Genomic DNA, 10,148 nt, shown 5'->3' on the forward strand with positions numbered 1-10,148 from the left:
TGGCGCGGAGAACGCATTTTCAACGGAAAAGTGGGGAGTCCGTTACCCCAGCGGGAGCGGTTGGCTCAGACCCTGGCGAGGTCTCTCCGGGGGGAAGCGGGCAGACCGGCGCGGAGCGGGGCAGGTCGGAGCGGACGGCCTCGCTGGGAGGGTCCTGACTGCAGTTTCTTCTCCCACGTGCCCTGAAGGGACTCAGACGTCCGCCTCCAGAGCAGGTAGCGAGTTCGCATCCACCGGGGAGTTACCGTAGCTCAGCAGCCAGTCGCCAGACGCAGTTGTATTTACCCGTATTATTTTTCCTTATCCATGTTTTTAGCCCCATCATCCCATCCCTTAACTTCTATTCTTCTCCCCCTTTTGCTCCATCCTCTTTAAAGCAACCTGGCCCCCTCCTCACCTTATCGGCGATGATACAACAAAGTGGTTAAGAGTAGAGAGTCTAGAGCCAGAGTGACTGGGTTTGCACTTATGTCATTTATTAGCCTTGGATTCATTCTGGAAAACGAAGATTATATAGTTACCACCACATAGGATTGTCGTGAGATTTAGACGAGTTAATATATGTAAAGCACTTATATCACTGCCTAACATATATATGTGTCAGCTATTATTATTATTGGATCCCTCAGTTATGTCCAGAACTCATCTCTGCCCCCTGGCTTTCTATTTATATATATCACTCATTTTTGTGCCCAATCCAGGCCTAAGTGCTGTGGAAGCTACAGAAATAAGACATTGTCTAAAGAACATAACAATGATAGGTGGGAAGAAAGGGAATACGGATAAAAAGGGAGGTGATATATAATTAAGTACTAAAAGAGATAGTATAATTCACCAGAGCCTGTAGTCACGGGGGTGTGGGAGTCAGGGGAAGCTGCATGAATAAGCTAGAACTTTAGCTGGAACTTAAAGGGAGTCTATGATTTGTTAAATAGAGAAAAACTAGTGAGTGCAGTGTAAGCAAAAGCATGGCTGCAGGAATGATCAGGACGTAATAGACCCATCTGGCTGTAAAGAACTGGTTTAGGAAGTAGTGAAAAATGTATATGTATAAAAGCCTAATATGCTAAGTGTCTGACTGGTCCACCGTTCGACCAGTCGCTATGACACGCACTGAGCACCAGGGTGCAGATGCTTCAACCGGTAGGTTAGCTTGCTGCTGGGGTCTGGCCTATCAGGACTGGGTGAGACAGGCTGGACTCGCCCTGGAGCCCTCCCGCGGTCCCTCCGCAGCTCCAATGGTGCACGGGTGGGGTCCCTCTGCCTGGCCTGTGCCCTCTCGCAATCCAGGACCCCTCGGGGGATGTCGGAGAGCCAGTTTTGGCCCGATCCCTGCATGCCAGGCCAGGGACCCCACCAGTGCATGAATCCGTGCACTGGGCCTCTAGTATGATTATGAAAACCTGCTGAGGGTGTGAAACGTACACTGAAATAGGGAGAGCCGCTGAAAGTTTCCAAATGAGACAGATGATTGAAATATGATTATTTTAGATTCCATATGCAGAGTGGTCTAGAGTGGAAAGCTTGATTCAGGGAGACCAAATAGAATGCTCTAGCAAAGTCTAGGAGTAAAGTGAGAAGGCGCTGGACCAGAGCGGTTATGACAGGAGTAGAAAGAAAATCCTGGGGACACTATAAAGGCAGAACTGACAAGACTTAGTAACTGACTGGAGCTGGGGGGGGGGGGGGATATGTAGAGGAAAGAGAAGAATAAGACCCTGGTAAAATTTCTGCCCTGGATGATGAGAATGATGGTGGTATAACAGGTGGACGTACAGCATTTGGGAAGGAAGGCTTCTGGTTGAGTGGAAACGGTGCAGACAGGTATCTGACTTTTTCTGACCTTCCTGAAAAATCCTACATAATGAAAGGCTAATATGCAAATCAACCAAACTGCAGAAGGACCTATCGCTATGATGCACACTGACCACCAGGGGGCAGACGCTCAACGCAGGAGCTGCCCCCTGGAGGTCAGTGCACTCCCACAGAGGGAATGCCCTGAGCCAGGCTCACAGCTGGTGAGTGCAGCAGCAGTGGTGGGAGCCTCTCCGGCCTCCACGGCAGCACTAAGCCGTCAGTCACACATCCCCCAAGGGCCCCTGGACTGTGAGAGGGCACGGGCCAGGCTGAGGGATCCCCCAACCCCCGCCCCAGTGGGCCTCTAGTGTGTATATAAACGGAATAGGTAAGTTGTTGCTGAGAGAAGAGGACAAATCTAAAGGCAAAGATTCAGTCATCTACAGAGTTAGTGGTTGAAACAACCTCAGGAATTTAACAGCTTTTATTATTTTATTATTAAATTATTTTATTTTATTGGATTATTTCCCTTCTTTGTTTTTCAGAGAGTGAGTGGAAGGAAGGGAAGGAGGTTAAATTGGCCCTAGTTACTACATCTTGGCCAAAAGCCAGTAGTATTCCTTTCCCTTTATAATAGTATTTAAATCTTGATCCAGAATCCAATCAAAGATCAGGCATCACATGTTGTGTCTTTGTTTCCTATAGTCCAAAACATTTTCCTACGCTTTTTAAAAAAAGTCTTTTCTGACACTGGCATTAAAAAAAATATATATTTTATTGATTTTTTACATAGAGGAAGGGGGAGGGAGAGAGAGTTAGAAACATCAATCAGCTGCCTCCTGCACACCCCCTACTGGGGATGTGTCCGCAACCAAGGTACATGCCCTTGACCAGAATCGAAACTGGGACCCTTCAGTCCAAAGGCCAACGCTCTATCCACTGAGCCAAACCAGTCAAGGCTGACACTGGCATTTTTGATGTGCTTAAGATAGTTGTCTTGTATGTTGTCTCTCAGTCTGGATCTGTCTGTTTGCTTGTGATTAGATTCAAGGTAAACTATTTTGGGGAGAATACAGTAAAACCTCACTATAACAGACTAATCGCGGTGAGAGGTGCTCATTAAAGCTGAAAAATCCATTACATAATAAAGTAGGTTTTCTGAATGCATATGTTAAAAAATGGACAAATTAGTTAACCTGTTTTTACTTCTGTAGACAGGTTTGTGTAATTAAAATTAAGTATGTATGAAAAGTTTAATTTCACAGAAAAGTTTTCTCTATGTATTATTATAATTTTAAACTTACCCTGAATGGGTATACTGCAGTCACCAGTCATTGCGAGTAAACAGGTGCACACGCTGGGACCAGGCTTAGCGCAGGTGGGAACATTGGCGCCATGTGTTAAAATTGCTGCTGAGCCCTAGCCAGTTAGCTCAGTGGATAGAGCGTTGGCCTGCGGACCGAAGGGCCCCTGGTTTGATTCCAGTCAAGAGCATGTACCTCGGTTGCAGGCTCCTCCCCTGCCCAGGACCTGCTCGGGGTTCGTGCAGCAGACAACCAATAGATGTGTTTCTCTCACATGGATGTTTCTCTGTCTTTCCCTCTCTCTTCCACTCTCTCTAAAAATCAATGGAAAAATATCCTCGGGTGAGGATTAAAACAAACAAACAAACAAACAAACAAACGAAAACTGCTGCAGAAAATCCTCACGAGACAACAGAACCAATTACCACGCACAATTTAGCGTAATCATGTGCTAATCATTCACTGACCAATGTTTGCAAGCGGTGATTCTTGCATTTAAATATATAGACTATAGTTGCAGATATGTGGTATTTATGTATGTTGGTGAAATTACTCCATTGTTTTTTCCAACATATGGCCCATTTGCTAAAATTTGTTAAAAATAACAGTGAAATAATTACAAAAATAACCTGTTAATTTAATAATAAGCACATCTTGGTTAAAAGCATTTTACAATGAACAGGGTGTTAATTTTCACATAGGACGTATGGACCAGAAATTTTGTCCGAAAAATCGAGGGTTTACTACATAGGTGATGTGTTCTTCCTACCTCATCACTGCAGGTGGCCCATAGTGGGCTACATTTGATCCCTTGGTGCAGATCTCTCCGTTGTAAAGATTTTTCCCCCCTTGGTAATTAATAAATCTGTGGGATGATACTTTGGGATCAGGGAAGATTCTACTCTCAGCTTTTTACCAGCTGTGCATCAATGATAATCTGCGTATGAATCGATTATTGGTGGTTACAAAATGACACTTTTTTTCTAATTCTATTATTCCTTCTACATTTATTAGCTGGCAGCATTATTCTATAATAGCTTCCCCTCTTTTCTTTTTGAGTATCATTATGAACTCATGAGCTCTTCTTTAAATTAATTATGTTGTAACTTATCAGTTTTCTTTTGAATGTTCAAATTGCCCAGATTTGACCAATGTAATCTGTTATTTATCTACACAATGCTTTTTTTTCTTTATTGATTAAGGTATATGTGTGTTCTTATCCCCCCATTGCTCCCCCCACACCCCCCAACTCATACCCTCACCCCCCTGGTGTCTGTGTCCATTGGTTAGGCTTATATGCATGCATACAAGTCCTTTGGTTGATCTCTCCCACCACACAATGTTTCTATGCCCAGAGTAATTCCTTATATATTTCCCACTCACAATTAGGAATTGAGAAAGGGACTCCATAAGTTGGCGACTTATTCGGAGTCTTCTGAGAAGTCTTCCTCTTCCTGTGGACTCTCAAGGGTTGGGAGAAGGGGATACATCGGAATTAAACTGTGCATTAGTGTCACCCAATTCTAGTCCTTATCACCTCTATTCTAGGCCTCCCATACCCTCTGCCATACTTACCCTTCTGTTGGGCATGTCTGTCCTCCTCTCTGTTTATTTACAGTGTTAAAGAGTAGCAAATGGCCTGCCTCTTCTACCTACTCAGGTAACTCCTTTGCCACTGATTGAATTCTCTGTGTTTCCATTTATAGGATTTTACCTAGCTTTGTTCTGCTGCCTCTGCCAATTTAAAAATAATATTGAGACCGTGGGCAAGACAATCAAACTGCATTTGACACTGAATGTCTGCCAAACACACACTGTGGTGAGTCGGAATTGCCTGATAATAAAATTAAATTTTTTTATTTTATTTGTTTTAATTTATTTTTAATCAATGGTAACATTTTAAACAAATAATGTAACTGCATTATTATTATGATTATTACTATTACTACTATTACTAGAGGCCCGATGCATGAAGATTCATGCAAGAATAGGCCTTCCTTCCCCTGGCAGCTGGCACTGGCTTCCCTCTGTCACCTGGGACCTGGGCCTTTGCTCCAGCTGGAGCCACCTTCTGCCTTTGCTCTGGCCCTGCCACCCTCCTGGAGCTCCCCCCACTCCCCATGCCCCCATAGCAGGCGTCCCGTCCACCCCGGCCGCCACCATCTTTGTCACATCAATTTGCATATGTCCTCCTTATTGCCTGTGGGCACTGCCATCTTTGTCACAGAGTGATGGTTAATTTGCATATTTTGTCTTTATTAGATAGGATCATTATTATTTTTGTTAATCCTCACATGAGGATTTTTTTTCTATTGACTTTTAGAGAGAGTGGAAGGGAGGGAGGGGGGAGAGAGGAAAAGAGAGAAACATCTATGTGAGAGAGACACATTGATTGGTTGCCTTCCACATGCACCCCAGCTGGAGCCGGGGATTGAGCCTGCAGTTGAGGTACATGCCCTTGACCGGAATCGAACCCAAGACCCTTCAGTCTGCGGGCTGACACTCTACCACGGAACAAAACTGGCTAGGAAGATACATGTTTATTTTGTTTGTTTTTGCAATTTTATAAAAAGAGGACAAATGATACTGTCTTATGAAAGTTTTATTTGGAACCTGAGAGTTTCTAGTTCCATCACCAGAGGCTGCTACCCAGCCCTTCTCATGGATGGGAGGGCTCTTGTGTGCTTAGACTTCCAACTCCAAACATGCTCTGAAGCTCCAGGCTATCCACCCACCAAACACTCGGTTGCTTTTAAGTATTTTTCTACATATTAGGTTATTGGCACCTACTTGGTAACGTCCAAAATGTGCTTTCCTGCCTGTACAGCTTGAATACGGTCTCTGTCAGTGATCTGGGCACATCACAAACGATGACGCTGCTACTTAGATAAAGACAGCACTGCTTATTTTTCAAAACAGTGTTTTGGCCAATTATATTACTCCCTTCTAGCCCAAGGGTGGGCAGGACATGCATTTCAGTCTCCTCCCACAGCTGAGTAAAAACCCGATCAGAAAGTGCTAAGTGCTATCCCCTGTTGCCCAGGTCTCTGGCTCCCAGTTTTGGGCGCTTCACAAGCTCATGTTCCTCCTTTTTCAGGGCCCTTACCCTCCCCTGACCCTCACCACCCAGCTGCGCACTGGTGCACTTGACCTTCACCCAGTCAGGAGCTTTGTATGGTTCCTCAAGTAAAGCTGAAAAGAAAAGAAATGACGTGAAATGAAAGCCAAGTAGGCATCTGACAAGAGTTGCTTTTTCCCTAATGTATTTTAGGGCCCCAAGTATTATTCCATAGATTTATTGAACATTCCTATTGGCACACAACCCGGCAAATCTCAGTCTACATCCCAGATGCCTGCCTAAATGTAAGCAAAGAGCAAGGGTGGGCATGGTGGTTTTTTCTGTGGATAGCCTTCTGTTATGTGGGCTGGGATATGTGGAATCAGGAACCAAGCTAAAGAATCGGTGGGTAGATGGAGAAGGGCGTGTCTAGATGAGTACCTGTTAGCAGTGGGTGTTAGTCATGGTCACCTGTGATGGTGCAGGAGCACGGGCACCCTGCGGAGATGGAGAGAGGAAGCCTCAGGCTCCCTCTGCGTCGGAGGCGGGACAGGAAGGGGTAGGTGAGTGTGAGGAGTCACAGTAGATCTGCAGCGGGTCTCACTGAGTGGGGTCTTCTAGCCTTGGCTTTTTATTTTATTATTATTATTATTTTTAGCTAGCCTTGGCTTTTCTTCAGAACCGGGCATTTGGCCCTTGGGGACCAAGGGACTAATCCTCACTATGGTTACTGTAGTTCACACTATGGAACGTTCTGAGTAAATAACCACTTTTTCCAAAGAAGCCTTTTGTTGTGTTGCCAGTGATAGGTTTAAGTTGGGGCTCATTTTTCTTCTCTCTAACTGGCAGTCAAATGCTTGCTGATTCCCAATGTATTCGACTGGGGTGTATGGCTGTGGATGGACAAAAATCTGTCCCATGAGAAAACATATTTGCCAATGTCATATCTGATAAGGGCCTAATCTCCAAAATTTATAGGGAACTCATACAACTTAACAAAAGGAAGATAAACAATCCAATCAAAAAATGGGCAAAGGACCTAAATAGACACCTTTCAAAAGAGGACATTCAGAAAGCCAAGAGACATATGAAAACATGCTCAAAGTCACTAATCATCCGAGAGATGCAAATCAAAACAACAATGAGGTACCATCTCACACCTGTCAGACTGGCTATCATCAACAAATCAGCAAACGACAAGTGCTGGAGAGGATGTGGAGAAAAAAGAACACTCGTGCACTGCTGGTGGGAATGCAGACTGGTGCAGCCACTATGGAGAACAGTATGGAGTTTCCTTAAAAAACTGAAAATGGAACTCCCATTTGACCCTGTGATCCCAATTCTAGGAATATATCCCAAGAAACCAGAAACACCAATCAGAAAGGATATATGCACCCCTATGTTCATAGCAGCACAATTCACCATAGCTAAGATCTGGAGACAGCCTAAGTGCCCATCAGTAGACGAATGGATTAGAAAACTGTGGTACATCTACACGATGGAATACTATGCTGCTGTAAAAAGGAAGGAACTCTTACCATTTGCAACGGCATGGATGGAACTGGAGAGCATTATGCTAAGTGAAATAAGCCAGTCAATGAAGGAAAAATACCACATGATCTCACTCATTCATGGATAATAGAGACCATTATAAACTTTTGAACAATAATAGATACAGAGGCAGAGCTGCCTCAAACAGATTGTCAAACTGCAGCGGGAAGGCCGGGGAGGGTTGGGGGGCAGGAGGTAGGGGGGTAAGAGATCAACTAAAGGACTTGTATGCATGCATATAAGCATAACCAATGGACATAAGACACTGGGGGATAGGGGAGGCTAGGGGACTGTCTAGGGCGGGGGGAAAAAATGGACACATATGTAATACCCTTTGTAATATTTTAAGCAATAAAAAAAAAATCTTAAAAAAAAAATCTGTCCCATGAGTTTTTCATGATCAAAAGTGATAACTGATAGGTGAGGAATTATAGGCCTTGGCCGGGGAGCTCAGTTGGTTAGAGTGTCACCCCGTATGCCAAGGTGGTAGGTTCAATCTCTGGTCAGGGCACAGGGACATACAGGAATCAAACAATGAATGCATAAATAGGTGGGACAACAAGCTGATGTTTCTCTTTCTCTCCCTTTCTTTTTCTCAGAAAAAATCAGTAGAGCTCTGAAGGTTCCAGTGCCGCCCTGAGAAGTGCAAGGAGCCAGCCCGAATGTGTCCTGCCATTCGATGCCTAGTCCACCCGCTCAGCGCCCACCCTCCCTGGAGGTGGCATCTAAGCATCCTTGATGGCCAGCTCCCCATACTGCTCAGCAACAGTGATAGGGCCTCCAGGGAAGCCCTCAGGCTTTTGAGGCCCTCGATCTCAGCCTGGAATTGGCTGATGTTCTGGTTCTTTTCAGAAATCTCAGTATTCATGCGATGCAGGTCATCCCATGCTTCCCAGCCAATCATCCCATGCTTCTGCAGCTCATCATACTTGATCTGGTACATGATCGCAGCCTCAGCCCAGCTGCCCTTAGGGATCTCCATGTACTGGGCCTTGACCTGGGCGATGATGCCATCCAGCTCCAGGGAGCGGTTGTTGTCCATGGACTGCACCATGGATGTGTGGGAGGTCTGGACTGCAGGCCATGACTCTCCTCATACAGCTGCCTGTAAAAGTTGATCGGATCGGCCAGCCCTTCCAGGAGGGGCTCCAGCTCTGCCTTGCTCGTGTAAGCTTCATCCACATCTTCTTCTTTTTAAAAAATCCTCACCTGAAGATACTCTTTCCATCGATTTCCAGTGAGAGTGGAAGGGAGGGAGGTGGCGGGGAGAGAGAGAGAAACATTGATGTGAGAGACACATCAACTGGTCACCTCCTGCGCATGCTGTCACAGGGACTGGGGAGCCTGTAACGGAGGTACATGCCCTTGACTGGGGATCGAACCCAAGACCCTTCGGTCCATGGGCTGACACTCTAACCACTGAGCAAACTGGCCAGGGCCATCCACATCCTTCTTGATGAGGACAAATTCATTCGCCATCTCTGTGCGCTTGCTGATCTCATCCTCGGACTTACTCTTCAAGTCCTCCACCAGCCCCTGCATGTTGCCAAACTCTGCCTCCAGCCTCAGTTTGTCCTGGGCCAGTGTGTCCAGCTGCCGCTGGAATTTGTTGATGTGGCTCTCGAACATGTTGTCCATTGTACTGCGAGTCGTCTGCTGCTGCAGGAGGCTCCGCTGGGTCTCCAGGATCTTATTCTGCTGCTCCCGGCTCCGCACCTTATCCACGAAGGAAGCAAACTTGTCGCCGAGGGTCTTGATCTGCTCCTTGTCCCGGTGGTGCACCGCCTGAATGTTGGGGTCCACCTCCAGCTTCAGGGGCCTCAGCAAGTTCACTTGGACAGCTGTGAGGTTCCCCACATTATCAGCCCTGCCGTAACCCCCGGCCAGACTCACGTTGGCATCCAGGCCAGCTGGTAGCCGCTGCCCACCGGGAAAAGTTGTTGGTGCCGGGCCCACTCGAGCATGAGGGGCTGGTGAAGGCCCCGGGGGGCTTGGGGGTCTCCTGGTCACTCTTGTGGACATCATGATGGCCGGAGCGGAGGTGAGGAGGCTGAACCACACAGAGGTTCGAGAAGGAGCCAAAAAGCTGCTTCTAGTTGGTGTGATTTAACTTCCGGGATAAAAGAAGTGAGGAAAGTAAAAGCACCCTCCAAGGGTGCTGTGAGACTGAGTCTAAAGGGGACCGATGGGACTGCTTCTGTCGAGAGGAAACTGCTTCTGCCCAGTTGGTTGTGCATTTTTTACTCTGCGCGAGGGCACTCGGCCAAGGGCCAAGGAAGTGAGTGGGGCTGAAAGTCCTGCCTGTACTCCAGGCCAAACCACATGCACAGGTCTCCCCAGACACATTGTGGGGCATTTTAAACAGACACAGGGAACTTCGAAAAGCCCAGCGCGCAAGGGCTCGTTTTCAGGGCCCCAGGTCTGTCTGTGGTGATTTT

General features: G+C 46.4%; 1 pseudogene; it reads right to left on the minus strand.

The window, feature by feature from the left end:
• Window positions 1-8,435: 8,435 nt before the first annotated feature.
• Window positions 8,436-9,735, minus strand: LOC132219273 (keratin, type II cytoskeletal 8-like; annotated as a pseudogene).
• Window positions 9,736-10,148: the final 413 nt, after the last annotated feature.

The sequence above is a fragment of the Myotis daubentonii genome, chromosome 16, assembly GCF_963259705.1.
Source record: "Myotis daubentonii chromosome 16, mMyoDau2.1, whole genome shotgun sequence".
Lineage (NCBI taxonomy): Eukaryota > Metazoa > Chordata > Mammalia > Chiroptera > Vespertilionidae > Myotis > Myotis daubentonii.